This window comes from Monopterus albus, unplaced genomic scaffold, assembly GCF_001952655.1.
Source record: "Monopterus albus unplaced genomic scaffold, M_albus_1.0 scaffold256.1, whole genome shotgun sequence".
In the NCBI taxonomy this organism is placed as follows: Eukaryota; Metazoa; Chordata; class Actinopteri; order Synbranchiformes; family Synbranchidae; genus Monopterus; species Monopterus albus.
This window is the reverse complement of record NW_018128136.1, coordinates 478,444-486,507: the sequence shown is the minus strand read 5'-3', so window position 1 is coordinate 486,507 and position 8,064 is coordinate 478,444. Positions and strand designations below refer to the sequence as shown.

Genomic DNA, 8,064 nt, shown 5'->3' with positions numbered 1-8,064 from the left:
TCGCGTGTTTCTCCATCACTTCCTCTATTCTGTTGTCAAGGTAACATCTTTTTTCAAGGAGAACCGTTTCCCTCTGTCAGCCAGTCACTGGCAGCTGTCAGTCTCACCACGGTCTGTAATGATTTCATCATCGTGCTATTCTCTATTCAGGTTAGACACGATGGACAGGTGTTGCTGTGCATTTCCAGTAGCTTTTCAATGCTTCAATTCAAGCCCACATCACAATGACAAGCAAGAAAGGTGGGTAGGATTTTAACGTATTTCACTGATTCTTTGGTCAAACTCAATCCATCTCGTCTCCACTGTGGTGGAGACGACTCTGTTAAGCCAAAAAAAGCACTTTGGGATTTAGGTAAGTGTGAAATAAACATCTTGCATCCAAAGCCACTGTGGACTTTTTCTTTGTTAAACCAGGCTGTGATCTATCTCTAACGTCAGCTAAGTGTTGTGAGTGCCCAAATATAACCAGAGCCCAGGAGCTGAAATCTTGTAATCCCTATCTGAGTGGATCAGATTTGGAGAGTTCAAACCAAAGAACAGGATTGGGATCCAAAAAAATCTGGATTACACTGATTCCACCAGATACTCTGGACTGGACACTACTTTGTCAATAAAAACTATATCTCCTTCAAAATGCATTTGCTGTTGCAAATGAGCTACATATAAACATTTCTAGGAGACAGAACTGTAATATTCTTTAACTAATTGTTTTTCAGTCCTTTAAAACCACAGTGCTCAAACTGTTAAACTGTTAGAATAAAAATGTTCCAGAAAGCCCCGTCATGGCCATTGCGTTACTGAGCAGTCACACTGCGTCAGTCTGTCTCAGCCAGCTTTACAAACTGACAGAAGCTTTGTGAGAGCGTTTGTGAGGGAGGGAGGGAGGGAGGGAGGTGCGTCCTTGGGTCTAACTTTTATCCACTTACTGCCAGACTGATGTTAACGTACTTCCACAGTAGTGCTCGATTATCACGCACTAGGATTGGAGGCAGCACAGTGAAAATGTTAGACTTGCTGTTCATTCTATTGTCTGTTGTGTGTCCTATTTAAATTACACTTTGGCCTCAAGCTGTCGTCTATTCTCAGTTTTTAATTTGTTTCCTTTATATTTCCTCTTCAGGCTGCAGAGACAATGTGTCCCTGCACTCCCAAATTAACACCATCATCTATCTCTCGCCTCTTCATCCATCTACTCATTTGGCCATCACTCCCAAAGTCCCCCCGCCTCATCTTTCCATCTCTTTTACATTTTCATTTTCTTTTAGCATCATTGTCCTCCCCTGGCACATTGTGCATCCCCCTTTCTCTGACCCCTGAATCATCGGTTTGCCCCTTTCTCTTTTATCTCCATCCCCGTGTCCCTCTGCACTCCTGTGGCAGGATCATTTGGCCACAGCAGACAGGCTCTTATACTCCAGGTGTGCTGCACTAAATGATGCCCACTGGAGGACTGGGATGTGGCTAGCGCACACACACACAGATGCGCACAATGAGCAGCCAGTGGCTCCATCATTGCACCACCCAGTATCTCCTCATGTTTCCATCAAACTGTCATATGCTGCCAATCAGACTCTGCTATAAACACCCGATTCAGACAACAGTGTTGTCACTCCTTTCCTAATAGCCTTGTAAAAGTAGACACACAAACAAGAGACGTCCCATCTTGTTGAGGTTTTAGGCTCGGTGTGACAAATCCCATGCCATCCCAAGTCAAAACTCTCTCCTCCTCTTGTCTCTCTGCTTCTCATTCCAATGGAATTCATTCATCTAACCAGTTAAAAAGACAGCAGCATCAAGAGTTTCCAAGACTGCGCTATCATAATTTTGCGTCTGAGCTCAATGAGGTGTAAAAATGGCCATTATAACTTGTTGGGAAAGACAGAAGAATCATTGTGTCTGAATGGGCGGTTCTGAATGGACGTAATCTTTCATGAGCGGCTGCTGAGGAGACTTTTTGAATTAATCACTTTTAGTAATGATATTTACACGAGCCTTTCTTGAGGGTCAGATTTATGCGATGTTGACATTTATCACAACTGGAAACAGCCCTATTGTTAATCATTTCAATCAGGCAGGCAGATAAAGGTTCTGAAACCAGAAAAACAATACAGACATAAATGACATCTCATTTATCCACTCTACCTCAGCTAAACAAGTTTTACTCAAACCAGAAAATCTTTTCTGCACTTAAAATGTCACTCATGGAATTATATGGAACTAGTTGTTGCAGATGGCTCTTTTAGTCTGAGCATGTACTAGGAACAACAAGTTTGACCCCTCCCTCTCATACGACATAAACGAGGTCTTTCCGGTTGTGGGGCCATTTGCCCTTTCTATTATTAATTGTAGTTTATCCTCTGGGCTGGTCCCAAGGAATTTCAAACACGCAGTCATGCAGCCATTGATTAAGAAACCTGGTTTGGATCCCACAGTGCTTGCTAATTCTAGGCCTATCTCTAATCTACCATTCCTTTCCAAAGTTCTGGAGAAGACAGTTTACACTCAGTTACTGTCTTTTTTGGTAGACCATAATATTCTTGAGATTTGTCAATCAGGGTTTAAAACCCTGCACAATACTGAATCTGTTTTGGTGAAAGTCAAATGATATTTTTCTTGCCACTTACTCAAGGAACTGTGTCATCCTAGCGCTCCTTGACTTAACCACAGCTTTTGATATGGTAGATCACAATATACTTATTTCTCCATTATAACACTGGGTGGGTGTTCAAGGTATAGCGTTAGAATGGTTTCGGTCTTACCTTAAGGATAGAACCTTTTGTGTGAAACTTGGTGATGCTGTGTCTTCTTCTGAGCCCCTTTTGTATGGAGTTCCACAAGGCTCGGTTCTTGGACTCCTTCTTTTTACCTCCTCCCACTTGGCTCCATACTTAGGAAACACGGCATCTCCTTTTATTGCTATGCAGATGATAGCCAGCTTTATTTACCGGTTAAAAAGACAAATTGTTGTTAGTCCACTGCTTAAATGTTTTGAGGACATTAAATCTTGGCTTGCACTTAATTTTTTTAAGCTGAATGAAGAGAATACGGAGGTGATGGTGTTCGGTGATACTGCTGGGTCTCCCTCCATTGATCTGGGCTTTTTAGCTCAGTATAACAAGAAAAATGTTTCAAACCTGGGGGTTAAGATGGACCCCAACCTAAAATTCGATTGCCAAGTTGCAGCTGTCGTAAAATCTAGTTTTTTTTCACCAAAGTAAAGTCAGTGGTTTCTAGACGGCACTTTGAGACACTTATTCATTTCTCTTCAGCCACTCTAAAGCGATTGAGCCCAGTTTGGTTGGGCTGTTTTTAGGTGAAAACATTAAATCAAATGAGACAAACATTGCTCGTGCCATGACGTGTTTGTGTGTGACTGGTGAAGCTGGTGTGGCATTTACTGTAGGGCAACACAGCACAACAATGGTCTGAGTGAATGGGGTCAAAGACAGCCATACAGGCACACACATCTTTGGGGCAGCAGGTCTACACACAAAAAGTGAAGTGTACCGAACACAATACCCCTGGCCTCCTGAAGCCCCCCATCCTCTGTCATTGTCCTGCTTTGTTTCCCTGCAGTCTCGTGTAGCAGGCCAGCTTCAGTGAAACACTAACAGCCTTAACCCACAACAAAACAAGAGATCCCGTGGGAGGAGAGGCAGGTAGGCATGCCTGTTGTTGGAGTTGGAGGGTTGTTGGAGATTCGACTCATTCCATATCATCTTGGAGCAGGACAACCTTGCCTAGTTAGGAGTAGCGGCTTCCTTCATCAGTGCCGTGGTTGGTTTGTCACAGGTCTTGTCCTTGTCAAGCAAGAACAGACTCGTCTGGTGTACTGATCAAAGGAACTTCAGGTAGATGACTGTACACGCAAAAAAATGCCTGGGGGATCAGCTGAAGTGAGGTTTGCATCCATCGGTGCAACTACACACTGGTAGAAGCTCCTTCATGACCAGTTTGTTCATCGCAGGCTCTCAGCCTGTAAACGCCGTATGATGTCTTCTGCTCAAAATAACCCTGGTGGTACCATCAGAGGTTTAAGGTTTTTAACAGAAAGCTTTGGTTACAAACTGCAGGTGTGGGATTTGAAAGAAGCAGTCAGGGAAGACACTATTGAGCTGCACTGTGGGGCTTTGACTAATGCTAGGGAATAAAATTCTGAATATTCTGGCCTTTGCTGCATCAGTGCTTTAACTCTTCTTTTTTATAATCTGTCCTTCAGTAGTCTCCTATCTTTATGTTAGTGCAATACTAAATCAGTGAAGTTCACCTTTAAAAAAGTTTCCTTATAACGTGTTTGAATCTTGGAAAAAGTGGTTGTACAGTAAAGCATGATTTATGGTTGTATGTTAAGAGGTGAAAAATACTGCAGTCAACAGATGAACTCTGAAACAGGTGTTGGTATTTTGGACTGTTATATATGTTGACCTCTACTAAATCCAGTTTAATGAATCACAGGAGTGCATGTGGACATGCAGCATGTCAAAAGTACCTGAGAGCTAAATGTTTCAGCCTGTAGTCAGAGATGAAGATGTGACTCCAAAATGGTTAAATGAATAACTAGATTAACCTTATTTCAAATTAAAGGTGCAGTGTGTGAGATTTAGTGACATCTATCGGAGAGGTTGCAGATTACAAACAGCCATTTCACAGCAATTACCGTAAATGTAGAAAAAATGCGCACTCAGAAAGCAAGTGCAGCTGCCTTGACCCCAGTGGGTTGGCCAGGACTGGCCCTGTTCTAACTAAAAACAGCAAACAAAGACTTGCATTTAGGTTATCTGTACTTGTTGTCCAGCAGATTACAGGCAACATCAGCATCTTTCTGGAAACATTTATCCCTCATTAAGGATTTCCATGTGGGAAAGACCACACCAGTGCTTATCCTCATCTTGTGCCGTTACCTATCCTTTTTCTTGTTTTAAAGTGTAACCATGAGCCTCTATTTCTCCAAATTATAGTTCTTAACCTCACAACAATGCATCCTCTTGTTTCTAACATTACTTCTTCACCATCCAAGCCTCTCCAAATCAAAGCTCAACATGGCTGCCTCCGTGACAGGGGACCCGCTCTACGTATGTAGATATAAAAGACTCATCCTAAGCTAAAGAAAATGCAGTGATTCTCATTTTCTGGTGACTACACTATAACCCAAATCTGCTAATAAATCCTTCTAGATCTTATGTGCTCCACCTTTAAAATAGCATTTGAATAACATTTTTGCTTCTTCACGTTTTTAGGTCATGATGAATACTGATGCTAGCAGTGAGATCTAGAGCTGTCACGTCTGGTCTGAATACTTTAAAAGGGAAAAGAGATATTTTGAGGCATTTCTAAGTTTTATTTTAAAGCAGGAGCCATGTCTGATGTCCCCTGTGACCTCGGGCTCAGGGAATCACCCGGCGCCCGATCCATCATGTTATCTTACAGGGAAAAGTCAGACTTCACTGATGAATAATATTTTTATCTGAACACTGAGTCTAATAACTGTCTAATGTGAAATGGCCTCTCGTGCTATTGATGCCAGTAACAATCAGCACTTCACTCTGCAGCACTGCAGCTGTCGGACACCGCGGAGCATTACTGCTGCTTGGAGCTAAATAATGAACTCCGGTTGTAGATCGAGTGGATCACATCTCAGGTGAACCCTCCTTTAGCTGCATCTTAACTTTGGTATCTGCCTTTTCTACCTTTCTGCTCTTTCTGCTTCATTCTTCTCCAGTATGCTCTCCCTCTCCATGTGTCTATTTCTATTCTCTCTTTGTCTTCTTGTCTTTTTGTCTGTAGAGCAGCTTAACCCTCAGCTGTTGCCTCTTTTCTCTTTTGATGGGACACATTCACTCCCATCTCCCATTCTCCTCTGGCCCTCTAGTATTATAGGCTACCCAAATAAAGAAAGGAAAACACAATTTGTATTCTGGCCCACATCTGCGATGTGAGAGGGAAGAAAATTGGGAGGTGAGGAAAAGTGGCAGCAAGGAGAGGAGGGGTTGTTAAAGTCACAGATTGAAGATTGGTTAAATTCACTGGGCAAAGGCAAGCGTCCGAGGGCATTTGCCTACATTGTCAACAAATTTGTTTCTTCTTCAGGGGGTATTTGACCTTGAGTCTGAAAGGGAGAAGCTGCTACACTCACACCTGCTTTAAATAATAATCATTTTTACTTATGCTGCCGCTTGTAATTAGGCATTTGTGTTTTGTTCTTCCATCTCATTTTGTGTAGTGCTACACAAGTGGTTTGTATACTGACACATGACTGCACTGCACTGCGCTTATGGTTGTTTAGGATGGTCTAAATATAGACTCGCAGTGTAACCCCACAGCCGGATCATGATGCATTTAGCAGAGTGGAATCCGTACACTGGAACTTCACTGTTCCTCACTGCACTTCTCTAAGTGCTGGTGGCATGCTGTGTGTATGTGCGTGGCAATTTGTATTCACATGAGCAAGCAGTGTTACTGTAGCTTACATGCATGGGTGTGCATGTAGATATAAATTTGTCCCATTATGTATTTGCTGCCCTGTATCCCTGACCCTGGCAGTGATGCCTGCTCAGCAGCTGCAGCTGCTCCAGCTGACACCCTCTTCTCACCAACAGCATCTCCTGCAGTGCTCTGAGAAAGAGTGAGATGAGATGAGTGGTAGCGCTCCACTGACCTTGCAGCAGAAAACATTTACAGCGGTAGTAGAACACCCGACTGCTTGTATACAAAGACACACGCTCCATGAGGGGCATAACACAATGCGGTAGTAGAACACCCGACTGCTTGTACACAAAAACGCACGCTCCATGAGGGGCATAACACAACACACACTCCTCCAACTCAAAGTCATTCATGTTCATTCTGACCCTTGGTCCACACTGAAGTGCTTAGAAGTTGCCTCAGGCGTGTTTGTTGGCACCAGTCTCCTCACACAGCGAGAAGAAGAGAGCAGGATGGAAAACTGACAGAAAGCAGGACAGAATGCGCACGTTAATATAAAGAAATGTGTAGTCCTTCATAAAGCCACAAAAGACAGAGACCTTGTGAGTTAAGGCTGCTGGGGAAGAAATGAATAGAGACACACACTGCTTACGTCTATGAAGGTATCCACATCCAGTAGGTATGTGCAGAGATACCTGTGTGTACAGCTGAACAAAAAGCCTCACGGTCATCAACAGCTTCTGTACATGTAAAGAAAGGTGCATTATCAGATTGTCACATCCACAGAAACACTCAGACATGTTTTTGCCAAAAATTATGGGTGAAAACAAAAAACAAGACACCATGAAGTATCATCTAGTGGCTCTCAGAGGGTCGAGGGGCCATTAGTCACATAACCCAAGCTCCCATTTAGCCCGACTCCTACATCACAAGGTGAATCCTACTTCCCCTAATCACATCTTAGTCCAACCCACCTTTTAACATTTTAACTGACGTGAGCCATTCTTTCCTGTGAGCCTTCATGTGAAGCGTCCAGTCACAGATTTCCAATAAAGAGGTGCATCAGTCCATAACAGACTTCCACAGAGGATGCACTTATGTATCCTCACTGCTTAAAGCAGAAACACAACCTTTGGGATGTCCTTCATCATAGCGGGACAGAGCAACTTGAGCGAGGATCGAGAACCAAGCAACAGTAAAATAAGGGAACTGGGAGCCAACTACAGTCACAAACACAACTTCCAAGAATGCCCAGTTCCTACCTTAACTCCACCCACAGCCAAGTTTCAGTCCCTTATTAAACTATAGGAAAAACAGGACATGACGTAATGGCACCTCTTCACAGAACTGGAACACACGAAGCCCTGACTTCCTTTTTTTTGTTTTGGCTGCACAGCTGCTAGCAGAGGACCTGGCTCCCTGTGCTGCGACATGCAGCTAAAATGTGTTTCCTATGCAACAAGTGACAAACCTCACTGGCTCGATGTTCCTTATAAGCTGCAGCCTCTCTGAACTGTGAAAGACAAACAGTGATAGCTGTGGTTTTTGCTTTAATGTTATCAGACGCCAACCTCCACCATGAACGAACCTTAGAATACCTTCACCATTTCATTGTTTTATTGGCGTTAATCTGGATGTAAT

The 8,064-nt window shown here is 43.2% G+C and overlaps 1 protein-coding gene across 1 annotated transcript in view; it reads right to left on the bottom strand.

Moving 5' to 3' along the window:
• The window catches only part of pvalb6 (parvalbumin 6), a 22,223-nt gene extending 15,087 nt beyond the window's left edge, over positions 1 to 7,136 (bottom strand). Inside the window, exon 1 of the mRNA XM_020621284.1 lies at positions 7,076 to 7,136. The gene's annotated coding sequence lies outside the window, so the exon portion shown is untranslated. The remainder of the gene's footprint in view (positions 1 to 7,075) is intronic.
• Positions 7,137 to 8,064: the final 928 nt, after the last annotated feature.